The sequence below is a fragment of the Pelodiscus sinensis genome, chromosome 4, assembly GCF_049634645.1.
Source record: "Pelodiscus sinensis isolate JC-2024 chromosome 4, ASM4963464v1, whole genome shotgun sequence".
Taxonomy (NCBI): Eukaryota; Metazoa; Chordata; order Testudines; family Trionychidae; genus Pelodiscus; species Pelodiscus sinensis.
Genome location: NC_134714.1, coordinates 78,019,477 through 78,033,209, shown reverse-complemented (window position 1 = coordinate 78,033,209; position 13,733 = coordinate 78,019,477). Strand labels below are relative to the sequence as shown.

The window sequence follows — 13,733 nt, the reverse complement described above, 5'->3', positions numbered from 1 at the left end:
GACTTTTCCCTTTATGACAGTCCCTTTGATCTACCAGACAAAGTGATTATAGAATCACAGAATACTAGAACTGGAAGGGACCTTGAGAGATCATCTAGTCCAGTCCCCTGCCCTCACAGCAGGACCAAGCACCATATAGATGATCCCTGACAAATGTTTGTCTAACTTGCTCTTAAAAATCTTCAATGAAGCCTTGTTTTCCAATGCTTTACTGTAAATTTACTTGCACAAGAACGTGCGTGCAGTGTAGTCGCTCTGCAAGTTTTTGCAACTGTTCTTGTGCAAAAATGTAGACCTAGCCTTGTGTTTTGCTTACAACACTCCAGTTTAATATATCCCAGAATGATGTTTGCTTTTTTGCCACAGTGTCACACTGTTGACACATATTTAGTTTGTGGTCCACAGTGACCCCTAAATCACTTTCAGCAGTACTCCTTCCTAGATAGTCACTTCCCATTTTGTATGTGTGAAAGTGTTTCTTCCAAAGCAGAATACTTTGCATTTTTCCTTGCTGAATTTCATCCTGTTTACCTCGAACCATTTCTGCAATTTGTCTAGATAATTTTTAATTCTGCCAAAGTACTTCAAGTACTTCCCAGTTTGGTATCATCCACAATCTTTATATGCATACTCTCTATGCCATTATCAAAATCGCTGATGAAAATATTGAACAGGACTGGTCCCCAAACTGATCCATGTGGAATCCCATTTGTTATGCCCTTTCAGCATGACTGAACCATTAATAACTAGTCTCTGAGAACAGTTAACCAGTCAGTTATGCCCACACCTTACAGTAGCCCCATCTACATTGTATTTCCCTAGTTTATTGATAAGAAAGTCATGGAAGACTGTATCAAATGCTTTACTAAGGACTACATATACCATGTCTACTGTGAATAAGGGAAATTTAAATACTGATGTTTATAAAAATCCAAGTGTTTATTGGAACAGAACCAAAACTCAAAACTGGGTTCTTCATTCAGTATAAAATAAAAATTACAAATTCTGCAGAGTTAACTCCCTGCACTCTTTGCTGTATAAGCTGGTTTGGAGAGAGAGAGGACTTCTAACGGAGTCCAGCTATGACTGGTGAACTTAAAAAGCTTTCAGTTCTGTTATCAGTCTGATAGCTGTATCTTAATTTGCTGTCAGTAAAATGCACTTTATTTATTTAATGTTCAAGTGCTGTACTTTTTCTGATGAAAAGATCATTTTAGAGGACATATATCATTCTTTACCTTATTTCCATGCTCACTGACATCCTTGACATTGATTTGAAAAGCCTCTGTAGATGTTGCCAGATAGTTGGCTTTTGAAAGCAGCAAAAAAAGTACGACTCAGGTAACGATTTCTGTTTATCTAACTGGACCACTCAAGTTGTATTAAAAAGTTTCTTGAAGAATTGGTATATTGCACAATGTTGCTGCTGTGGGTAACTTGTGCAGTACATAAAGCTCTAGTTCCACTGAGTGGAAAATGAAATTTTCCTATGTGTGTAACTTACCTGCAAAGTGATTGTTTTCCACATATAACTTGTGTGGTGTTTGTGTAATCCCCAGACGTACTTGTTAGCATAAGTGTTATAAACTGACTGTACCATAATTTACATACATTTGAGTTTTAAACCTGCTAGCATTTTGGCACGTTTTGGTAACTCTGGGGCTTTTACTGACATGCAAAAAGGTCTGCAGTACCTGTGCCTTATACTGTAGTGCCACATTCTGCTTTTCAACTCAGATGCTGAGCCTTATCCTGATGCTTTTTGCTTATGAGATGAAGCCACCACAGCTCAAATCCATGAACCTGAAACAAAAATTGAGGTAGACTTTTTTCCTTATAGAACTTAAATCACAGAACAATTTTGTGCAAGAAATTAGAGGGGAGTGTGAATTGCATGAGGGAATCATACCATCATTTTTGGTAGCTATTCTAAAATTTCTAAATGTTACTTACTCTGCTGAAGTCGTGTGTCCAACATGTTCTTCACACCTATGTCAACCTAAATCAAATTAAACTGAAAGAATCCATGAACCACATACACTTTGGCTCACTTCAGAGCTTGGTCTTCACCCTATAGAAACAAACTGAATTATATAAGGATTACTGAATACTTCCTGCAAGATGTCTGTCTTGTTTTGGAAGAGAAATTATACTGTATCTGCAAAATGAAATAGCTGTAATTTGTTACTCATGAAAATGAATTGTGTGAAATGAAATAATGGAAGTCAAAAAGCCAAATGAAGCCTTCTGATTTAGCATATGGCAATAGCCTGAGCCAGTAATATCATACCCAGAGTACTTCTAAATATTATCATTCTCTGTATATTTTAATAAATATTCAATTAATCAACCTTTTGGAGTTACTGCTTTATCAAGGGAGTAGATATAACATGTAGGGAAAAAAACAATACAACATAACAGAGGATTGTATCCTCTATATAGTTCTAGTTTTTAAAAGTCAATTTAATTCTGGAATTGGGGAACAATATTCTATGGTCTGCTATAATAGAGATGTTCTCATTCTCTATAATCACAGAATACTGTTTAGTTTGGTAGAATGATGCTGGCTTCTCCATTTTGCATCAATAAACAATACCTATTAATGCCTGTTGAATTGTTTTGAAAAGGATATATGAGCAAACTGGTTTGGATAAAATAAGAGCTGGCTGAAACTTTGTCTGAAATTAAAAGCAAATCCAAGCCAATTATTTTAGGAAATTGGAAAAAAATGTTTGGGTAACTCCTTCCCAAATTTTATTTTTTGGGAAAAAAATCATTAACTTCTCTACTTCCTCTTTCTGGATGCAGAAATCCTGATTCAAAATTAGAAAGATTGTCATCATGATAGTTTTGTCCCAGCTAGGAAATGAGAAGCCAGAACTCTCATGAAGGAATCTAAAAATCAGTCTCACCTAAATAGCATTTCAAAGAAGCTGTGGCTCAGTGTGACACCCACTAGGTACTTCTCCACAAGCAAATGTCATGATCTTTTAAAACTAAATGAAAGTGTTATTGCATTTTGCAGCTACTAGGATTCCCTTCGTTTCATTAAAATGCACCTGCCTGGGCTAATTATTATCACATACCAATGTAAAACAGAAGTCCACACTGAAGTCAATAAAATTAGAAAGATGCCCTCTATTACAAATGAGACCAGAATCAAACTTGCCAGATATGTTTTGCCACTCTTTAGTTGAGGAATATTATCATAAGACAAGGACTCCGAGTGAATGATGCAAGAATGGAAGCTTTGGCTGGTCCAGGGATCTAGTTGTCTAACTCACATAACAATTCACAGTTCAACATTCCTGATGGAATTAATTTACAATAAATAAAGGCATTAACCACATGTGTGTGGGTGGAGTTTTTTTTGGTGGGGCAAGGAAACTTTGGACCAAAATTAATAATATGTAGTTGCTAGTTGGTAAGAACAAAATATCTCCCCTTCTCTCAACACTACTGCAGTTTATCAATGTGTATGGCTGTTGTTTTTTCACTTCTTACTTGTTGATGCCAAATGTGAGGATGATAATCTAAGTTTCTTGCAATAAGTTGGCATACTTTCATGTTTGCATTGCATACTTCTTGAGGCAGCCTGTAGTGTACCTGCATGTAGCAGTGAAAAGAAGGCTACATTGTTGGTATGGTCAGTGAAAGGCTTTCACTAGGGAGGCAAAAGAAAAAAGATTGGAAACACATCTGCAGGAGTCTCACCCTGTTGCCAGAATCTGGCTGACAGTGGCTGACAGTGGGAGGCAGCAGGTTACTACACAGCTAAAATAGCAGTTTAGCCAGGGGTAGGAACTATTTGGGTTAATAGGGATCTGTGGGGCTGTATCCCTGGATCCATATTCACAGGAATCTGGAGTGTCTATCTGCGATATCAGTCGTTTTCAAAGTATGGGTTGTAACCTAGCACTGGGTCGCACAATGTCAGGCACTGGGTCACCGTGCTGTAGGTTGACCCAGTGAATAGTGGGGTTTCTAAGGCAGATGATGCTGCATCCTGGAAGTAGCCGGCAAGAGGTCTGCCTGCTAGGTGGAGGAGGGGGAGGCACAGGCCTCTGTGTGCTGCCTCCACTGTGGGCACTGGCTTCACCCTCTCATTGGCCAGTTTTAGGCCATTGGGAGCTGTGGGGGGAGGTGCGATCTGTACCCGCAGGCAAGAGCAGGATTCAGAGCCATTTACGTGCCTCTGCTTAAAATCCAGACCTGCTATTGGCTGCTTCTGGGAGAGGCAGGAAGCCTGCATTAGCACCCCTGCTGCACCACTGACCAGGAGCAGCTGGAGGTAAACCTATGCCCAACTATGAGCACCAAACCCTTTCTCCAGCACTGAGGCCCCCAATGAGAAGCCCCCTCCAGCATCCCAGACCACTCATTCCTCCCTGAGTCAAAAGATATAATTATGTTGGGTTACAAACATCAACAATTTTCTTCAAGTAGGCTGTGAGAAAAAAAGTTTGAAAACCACAGTTCTACGTGCTTAAGCTATTCATCAGTGCTGCTATTTATACCCATTCTATAACGGGGGAAGGCTCCCATAGACTCTACACAGTGCCATAAGAAGGGTACAGTTTAGATGTACCTGAATTGTAATGACAAACATTGACAACTTCTTTGACTTTGCTGGTTTTTAATCCAAAAATTCCATGATAAATTGCATGTCAAATTGGATCACTTCATCTAACAGTGAAATAAGTTACCTTGGGAGGGAATGAAGCAGCCCCAGAGGCAAAGGGTCTTGAATAAAATAATAATAAAAATGAAAAAATCTCCCCTTACACTGTGAGAGAAATTCTAATATTCTGCATTCTATTTCTGGCCAGGTGCATCTGTGGAAATGCTGATAGTTTGAAGAAAATTCTTTTAATTTTTTTTTTTTTGGAGTTAGAGAGCAGGGCAGATAACATTTCTTATTAGACAAAATTCAAAGTTACATAATAAAAAAAAATCTCACATTCTTTACAATCTCATCTGCTTGCAAGGATTAAAATGTTACCATTTTCATAATGGCGGTATGACGGGGCGCCTCCGCCCCGCACTGGAACCCCTCCCCCAAATGCCGAATCGGGGAGTGTGGGGAGTTGCAGACCAGGTGCAGGGAGCCCCGGGAAAGCCCGGCTGGGGAATGGCCGGAGAAAGCATGGACGGCAGAGCGGGAGACGCGGCCCGTCAGCCGCCAGGGAAGCAGGTGGATGACGTCACTTGGGATGTCATCCCAACGAGCCAGGAGGGGAGGATTGGGGACGCCAGGGGAGGCAGAGCCCTGGACGCCATGGTGGGATATTTAAAATGGTTAGGGAAGCCCGAGGGAGGGAGGAACTGCAGGAAAGGAGAGACGGAGAGCGGAGAGGGCAGACGCCTGAGCAAGCGACGAGTGGACCAAGGGGAGTGGACAACCAGGGTGAGCTTTAACCTGGCCCCACCGGGTGGACATGGATGTGGAACTGGGGAAGAAGTGGCTCAGGGCAGGGTCGTGGACCCTGTAAGTAGGGGGGGGGGCAAAATCAGATCCACTGGCTTTTCAGTAGCTTATGTTTGGTATGTAAAGACGTGTTCTTCAAATTGTCCCATTTTTCTTTATGCTGTCATCCTCTCCTCTACCTTAGGGCCCTGGGCCGGGGTTTGGAGAGAGGGAGGGCCCAAATCCTCTTCCCCAGTACCCTGGAAGCGAAACCCGTCTTGTACGGGTAAGCAAACACCTGGGGTGACCCATAGAATATAGAAATAAAGCAAACCGTGAAACCGCTACTGTGCACAGAGGTTTAAACTGGTGTTTGGTAACAGAGGAGAGTGGGGAAGACTTGAACCCCATGAGGGGAACTCATAACAGAAGGTCAAACATTCAGAACAGAGAGAAACAATTCCTGTGGGACAATCAGCTCCACTTGGAATGGGGTGTCCTAGTTACTGCAGCTGGACAGCCCATTGTTATACCTCCATTTTGTTTAATGGCATTCACCATGGAAGGCAGGAAATCCATTAGAAAAGTAAGTTTTCAGAACTTCTAGAGTGAAATCGTTATTCCTCTGAAAAAAAATGACAAAATTCACATTGGTTTCAGTATGGCCACGATTTTGTTTTAGATCTGCATACCTTGTTGATGTGAATGGTTTGGCAGCAGTGGCATGGAATGAAGAGAATCAGCAAGTCTTATTTGCTCTGGATTAATCTTAAATGGTAATCTTTATTTGAGTTGTAGATCTAATTATACTTTCATTTGATTGGGAAAGTCTTCCTAGCTGGGAAATGTTTCCTTCTCCCTAATTAAAGATGACAAGGAAAGAATTCCCATAGGGCAAGGAATCTATAATGCAAGCCTCTGTTCTGATTCATTTTACAAATAGGCTACGTCTAGACTGGCATGATTTTCCACAAATGCTTTTAACAGAAAAGTTTTTCCATTAAAAGCATTTGCGGAAAAGAGCATCTAGATTGGCACTTTTTGTGGAAAAGTGTCCATGCCAATCTAGACGCGGTTTTGCGCAAGAAAGCCCCGATCGTCATTTTCGCCATCGGGGCTTTTTTTGCGCAAAACAGTTTTTAGCTGTCTACACTGGCCCTCTTGCGCAAAAACATTTCCGGAAAAGGGCTTTTGCCCGAACGGGAACATCAAAGCATTTGCACAAGAAGCATTGATTTCAGACAGTAGAACGTCAGCGCAAGAAGGACTGATTTCAGACAGTAGAACGTCAGTGCTTTTGCGCAAAATCAAGCGGCCAGTGTAGACAGCTGTCAAGTTTTTGTGCAAAACTTGCCAGTCTAGACGCAGCCATATAGTAGAGTGCAGCACCCCCACACAAGGCTAGACACTGATCTCAGCCACAAATCTGGAATAACACCACCGATTTTAGACATACACAAATTTCTTCAGATTTACAGTGGAGTAACTGAGATCAGTATCTAGTCTAATTCTGCTATTTATTATCTGTAGAGGAAGCAAAACAGATCCTGCTCTCAGATATTCTGGGGTGACTTTGCTGGAGCAAAATCAGATCCAATGGCTTTTCAGTGGCTTATGTTTGGTATGTAAAGACGTGTTCTTCAAATTGTCCCATTTTTCTTTATGCTGTCATCCTCTCCTCAAGAACTTGTTCTGCCAGCAACTGTCTTTTTCTGTTTTCTCCACCTCCAGTTCGTTGTTACATGTCACCAAAGAGACTGAGCCTTTTTCGCGCCTCAAAAGCAAACTCATATTTCTGGTAAACCGATATGACATTAGTGCTTGTTACTGGTAGTTAGAGATTGCAGACATAATCATGGAACGTAACAATCATTTTACAAAATAGGTGCAAACCAGAATTATTGTACATGGGGAGCTGAATAGTGCCTGTTCATATCATATCATGTCAGCCAAAAAGTGGTTAGATTAATAAATAGTTTATGCTGGAAAAAAGAAACCATAAAGCAATTGGCACCTATACCTGTGAGAATAGCTTTTGAAGTTGTACTAGCTATGCTAAGAATTAAATGGGTCATCAGTCATTTTACTACAGATTATTAATGCTCAGGAATGGGGTCAAGATTAGAGTATTTTTCCATCTCTGTAAGGCATTCCAACTAAGGCTTTCAAAAGGCTTCATGAATAATTAAGCAAGCTATGCAGCTCTTCATCTTATAAATGGGAAACTAAGTCATAACAAAGTTGCACTGCTCTGCATCAGTCAGCAATAAATGCTATATGTCTTCCTAATTCCCAGTTCTATAAATCTGTGTATAGAATCTATACAATTATAGGTAGAAGGTTTTTAAACAAAAGGAAGTATTTCTTCATGCAGCACATAGTTAACTTGTGGAACGCCTTGCCAGAGGATGTTGTATAGACCAGGACTTTAACAGGGTTCAAAAAGGAACTAGATAAATTCATGGACGTTAGGTCCATCAATACTTATTGGACAGGATGAGTAGGAATGTTGTTCCAGGCCTATGTTTGCCAGAGGCTGGAAATGGATGATAGAAGGAATCACTGTTCTGTTCACTCTCTCTGGAGCAGCTGGAATTAGCCACTGTTGGAATACAGGATACTGGACTAGACAGACCTTTTTTTGACCCAGAATGGCCAATCTTATGCTCTTAACCACGAAATGTTCCTATTAAAATGAACTGCTTCTAGGAATGCACCTCTTTCCCCACACTCCATTAAAATAAATTATTTTATGATGGTTAAAGTTGCCTTTCTCTGCAAGAACCTAAACGAAGACTTATGATATTAACAGCTATACCCTGTATTTACTTTAGTAGTCATGCTGCCTTAGTAACTGATATGTAAAAAACAAGTTTTCAGGGGAAATACTGGGGCTCACTTTCATCTCTGCAGACCTCTCTCTCCCCCCAAAGTATTGGTATATTCTGCAGTTAAATTTCACCAATTCAATAACAAATGTGAATGCCTGGATCACTGTAACTATCTTATCATGTATTCACTGGGCAGTCACCTTAGGCTCTATAGTCAATCTTACCACCCAGGCAAGCTTGGTGATAAATGGGCACTTACACCAAATATCACAAAACATTCAGGTTTCTCCCAGTACCAATAGGACAGTTACTTACCCCACGTCAATCTGTACCTTAGACCTAACACTTACACCTCACATCATCTGTATTTAACCCCATAATTAATTAAAATTTAGAGTTGCCTATTTGATTGCCATTTTCCTGGAGGTCTCATCACATGACATAATCTTTAATGCCTGGAGAGACCAGGCCAAACCTAAAGGCTTATAAACTAGAACAAGGTCATAAAAGAGTTATTTAGAAGTTACACGAGGCATAAAGGATCTGCCGACAAAGGTTTTCTGGGGTCGGCGGATCCCCATCTAGACTGCCGGGCTGTGCCAACAAACAGCTGATCAGCACAGCGCAGCGGCCATTTTGATGTAAATGAAGCGGTGATTATTTAAATCGCCGCTTCATTTCCCTTTGCGGAGTAAACTCATCTACATGGCTCCGTCGACAGAGCCATGTGGTCTAGACACGCCCTAAATGCCAAATACATTGCCATAAGACTAATATATCTCTTTTGAACAAAACTAACATACAGGAAACATACAGCTGCTTTCTAGCAATGAGTTTGTTAGTTCTTAGCTAACACCTATATCAGTAGCCACAGCTGGCATTTGGTACACCAGCATCTCTCATAGAATCAAGAACCTAATGTAGTATGTTATTTACAAACATGGGGTATGTCTACACTGCCACTCTAGTTCGAACTAGGGTGGGTAATGTAGGCAATCGAAGTTGCAAATGAAGCCCAGGATTTAAATATCTTGCCGGGTGCCACCATTTTTAAATCCCCGTTAGTGCGGACTCCGTGCCCACGGCTACACGCGGCACGGAGTAGGTAGTTCAAATTAGGCTTTCTAACGAGGTGTAACGGTACTAACGTATTTAAATCCCGGGCTTCATTTGCAACTTCGATTGCCTACATTACCCACCCTAGTTAGAACTAGGGTGGCAGTGTAGACATACCTAGGCAGACTCTAGACTGAGTGTGGTGGTTGTTCCCCAAGAAGAGTTTAAACAGCTACTTTAAACACAGCAAAAAGCTAAGCAGTGGAACTCTCTGATGTGAGATATCAGTGAGTCCAAAAGACTGGCAGATTCAGAAAGGTATGAGTCAATTTATATGGAAGCAAGGATGGTCCATAATTGTATTAGAGTAGATACACTATATGCAACTCATGCTTTATGGAATGAGCTAGCTACTAACTGATAGTGAAGGAGATTTCTTTTACAAACAAGATTTTTCCATATCCCACTTTTTTGCCCTGTACATGTCAGAAAAGTTTGCATGGAGGTTTACAGACTTACTGTTGTTAAGTGTGGGGGAGCTCACTCAGCACTTAGCCTCACTTAATACACATGCAAAACCACTTCTCACACTTGTATTGGCACCCAAACAGCTTTACACTCCCTTGAAATTATTGTGGGAAATCACTAATTGTGTGACATTAAAACCCTGACAGGTGATGACTAATGTTAGAATTTTCTTCTTCTAGCTTCTTAAGTGACATTTGTGCTCTGACTCCAGGAAAAGAGAGGATTGAAGTTAGGGACCTGTTGCCACAACACAAGTCTTTCCAGAGTTGAGTAGCTTCCAGGCTTTTGTGAGAAGATGAAAAATTTCAGCAGGACCATGGACGTTGCTAGAATAGAGCCCATCCATGCAGCATCCGGCAGCCATTCCAGCAGCCCAACCGGTGCTCTCGGCCCCACTGGCTGCAGAATCCGTGACCACCCAACCCTGCAGGCTCCGGCAGCCCCAACAGCTTCCCAGTGCCATCAGGTGCAAGTTCTGGTGCCCTAAAGGCTCCACTGCCAGACTGGCCCCACTGGATGGCTCTGCTCCCAGCTGCCAGCAACTTCTGCACTGGGAGTCTCTATTCTAGCAACATCCATAGTCCTGCCAGACTTCGGATGTTGCTGGACCAGGGTGTTCGGGACCGCAGAGATTCAACATCTATTGCCAATTTTTCAAGTGCTGTTGCTTGAATTAATCCCTTTAAAACATGCATGTTGGCACACACATTTATGTGCCCTATCTGTAGCTTTCTTGCATGTAAATATAACATAGGTGTACCAATTTCAGTATATTTGAATGTGTAAAGTCTAACAACACACATTTATTTTATGTTCTTATGTCCAAATAAATAATCTTTGCAAAACTCTTAAATTACCTGAAAATGTACACAACACAGGAGAAAAAATCTCCATTCAATCAATCACAAAGCTGGACACTTGATACTGATACTATGAACAAACTGTAACTGTGAAATTTGTCTGGTTTCTGTGATTTACACTGGGCTCTGCTTGAATATGTTCTAATACCTTCAGAAGAGCATGAATAAAGCAAGCAATATTTTCCTTCTTAATCAGCAGTTCTTGTGATGAATATTGGCAAACACCAGGAAGCAAGATGTCTGACAGCTCAAGGATGTCTCTGATACTGTATGTTATGCTGGACACAGTATTTAACATATGAATGGATGCACAAATGACTTCCTGAAATATTGTACTATCTGTTCAGCCATCTGAAACTAATATTGTTATGCACACACATTAAAAGGAAATGGGCCTCTTCTTTGCTCAGTGCTGTGTTCTGAGATTTGCCACAGCAAGAAGCATTTTTCATCAAGTGCAAACTGGAAAACATATTTCCAAATGGCAGTTTTAATACAAATTTACTTTTTTTTTAACTCAGCCTGATATTAAATGAATCTAGTGCTGTTAAAATGTGCTGGACTGGCAAAGCTGAGTAGTGGAGTTTCCCAGACATATAACAAATATGGAGTGTGTCCTCAGTTACTAGGCACTCTTTAGCTCAGTAGTGGACATATTTTGAAAGCTCTGTCTCCCTTCAGGGACATAATTAAATCAGTATTCCCCTTGTTTGGCCCCACCTTATTTTAGGACAGTTTGAGGGTAGGGAGACCTACACTGTCACTATCCCATTGAGTCCCTCAATGCAGCACACATCACACTCTGGAAAATGTTAAGTCAAGGCATTGATCCATAGATATGAGATCTGTACAATGAACTCTGTTGAGAATGTCTGTACTTCACGAGTATCATACAACAATGGGTTAATTCCCAAAGGCCTACTCATGTTATCCTTAAAGCACCTGTACAGCAGAATAAGGGTACTCACTACCCAGTCCTACTAATTCACCCCGTATTGTTCAGTGGAATTCTTTTTTTTTTCAACATACATTTTTCAACATACATATTCATCAGCATGTGGCTGTTATGGGACTGCTAGCAAAAGATGCCCATTAATGTCAACGGGGATAATATTTTGTTCAGTATAGGCCAGTGGGCACATAAGCACTCACTGCAACCGATAATGTATCTTGTATACTATAGAACAGTCATCAAATGGCCATTTCTGTTTTGAGCCTTGCCTGAAAGAATGATTTATAGGGGAGAGAAACTGTTTCCTGTTAGCAATTACTTCATCATCAGTCATCTACAACTTGCCATTTCAGATCCCGGTAGCTGTTATCTTGTAAACTAATGACTTCATTTAGTATACCATCTATAGGAACCTAAAAGTTTTCTGAAGATAGTAACTCTGTACTTTAGCAGTTTGAAAGTTTCAGTTAGCTCCTCAGCATTATGGTCATTATCCTGGTCAATTGCCTGACTGCCCAATTTCTATAAAGCAATGGTTTTGGGAATCACCTCCTTTCCCTACCCCATGCTTTCCAGAACTTGCCACATTCCTTTAGCAGCATATATGAAGTAAGCCACAAATTTTCTTGGTGTGACTGGATGCATATTTTGTTTAAACTTAATTCATTTATATTAGGATTTTAAACAAAGTTAAATGCCAGATCCAGACCCTCAGTTCTCGATAACTCCTGCCTTGGCTGGAGTTTGAACCTGAATACAAGGCAATTTACGTTGACCTTACTCTATATTAAAATGTATCTCCTGCTGATGTAGGTCACCCACTACACAAACTTACTTCACCTCTGCGAGAGGTGTAGCACTTATTTTCATGTACATAAGTCAATGTAGTGTCAGTGTAAGCAACACAGTGTCTACATTTGATTGTTCCAGCTGTCAGCGCCACACAGATCACTGCTGAACAAAGGAGCTAGCATGGACATGCAAAACCAGATTACTGCAGTGGGTGTTGTCACAGCATGTCAAGGGTTCCCCGACCCTGTACCTCCATTCGCAGCCAGATGTGACTCTCAGCCTGCAGGTAGAACAGAAGTTGTATTGGGTCACAGGGGCATAGCATAGCATAGAATCAACGTTAGCACAAGTATCAAGAGCAGACAGTATTGTTAATTTTGGGAAGAAGGGGTCCTAGATCCTTCCCCGCCCCCTTTCCTGCTCTAAGCCCTTTCTCTCATCCTAGCCCAGATGAGACTGACTCTTCCTGCAGACCCTATCTCCAGCCAGAAGTCAGCCCTGTTTCCTTTCCCCGGGCAGGAGTTATCTCCTATTTCTGGGCCTCAGGTGTCTGGGCCCAATACACAACTGGAGTGAGTCATGCTTAGCCTCTCCCTCCTCATGCAGAGAGTGCTGCGATGCCTGGTGGAAACTGAGGTACACACACACACACAGCACAATACAGCAAAGAGCAAATGTAACAACACTCCCACTACATCACAGGTGTATGTAAAGGTCAACTTACATTTATAGTGTGGACTGTCCCTCAGTCTGTGCATGTATGACCAATGTCCTTGCAATGGGCTGAACTCAAATGGCTGATCTGAACTGTGGAGAAACGTGTCTGAACTTTTCATCTTGAATCTTTCTCTAACTAAATGAGAAATCGTTCGGTCCCAATATGCCAAAGGAGGAGTTAACTTCGTAGACAGAGTTATGCTGCAGAGAAAAGTGAAAACTATGGTCTATAGCTGAAAATCAGTTGGGATGAAAACATAGAAAAGTCTGTGTAGTATTTTATCAGCCACTTGCCTAGTTCTGTAAGGAGCTCCATAAATAAATTAATATAATGTGGAAGATGAATCAATTTTTGTTTTGTTAATTTTTTTACTTGATTTCTTCCCTCTGAAAACCATGTGTGTGGGTGATGGCGAGTGTAGTAAAATTGTATAATCTGAATTCATTAATACTCCAAAAAAATTTAGGCTACTGTTTGAGTAAGCCAGAAAAATGCAGTAAGCAATGGTAGCTCAAATGTGTCAGGAGTCTCAGGACAGACTTAATATTTTTTTCATTGTATCTAGAACTTCCATGAAGCTACATTGGTG

The 13,733-nt window shown here is 41.0% G+C and overlaps 1 long non-coding RNA gene across 1 annotated transcript; it reads left to right on the top strand.

The window, feature by feature from the left end:
• The first annotated feature begins 5,126 nt into the window (after nt 1–5,126).
• LOC142828990 (uncharacterized) lies at nt 5,127–13,358 on the top strand. Its single transcript, XR_012903201.1, has 3 exons — nt 5,127–5,407; nt 6,090–6,183; nt 10,002–13,358. It is a non-coding gene; the product is annotated as an uncharacterized LOC142828990 (long non-coding RNA).
• Nucleotides 13,359–13,733: the final 375 nt, after the last annotated feature.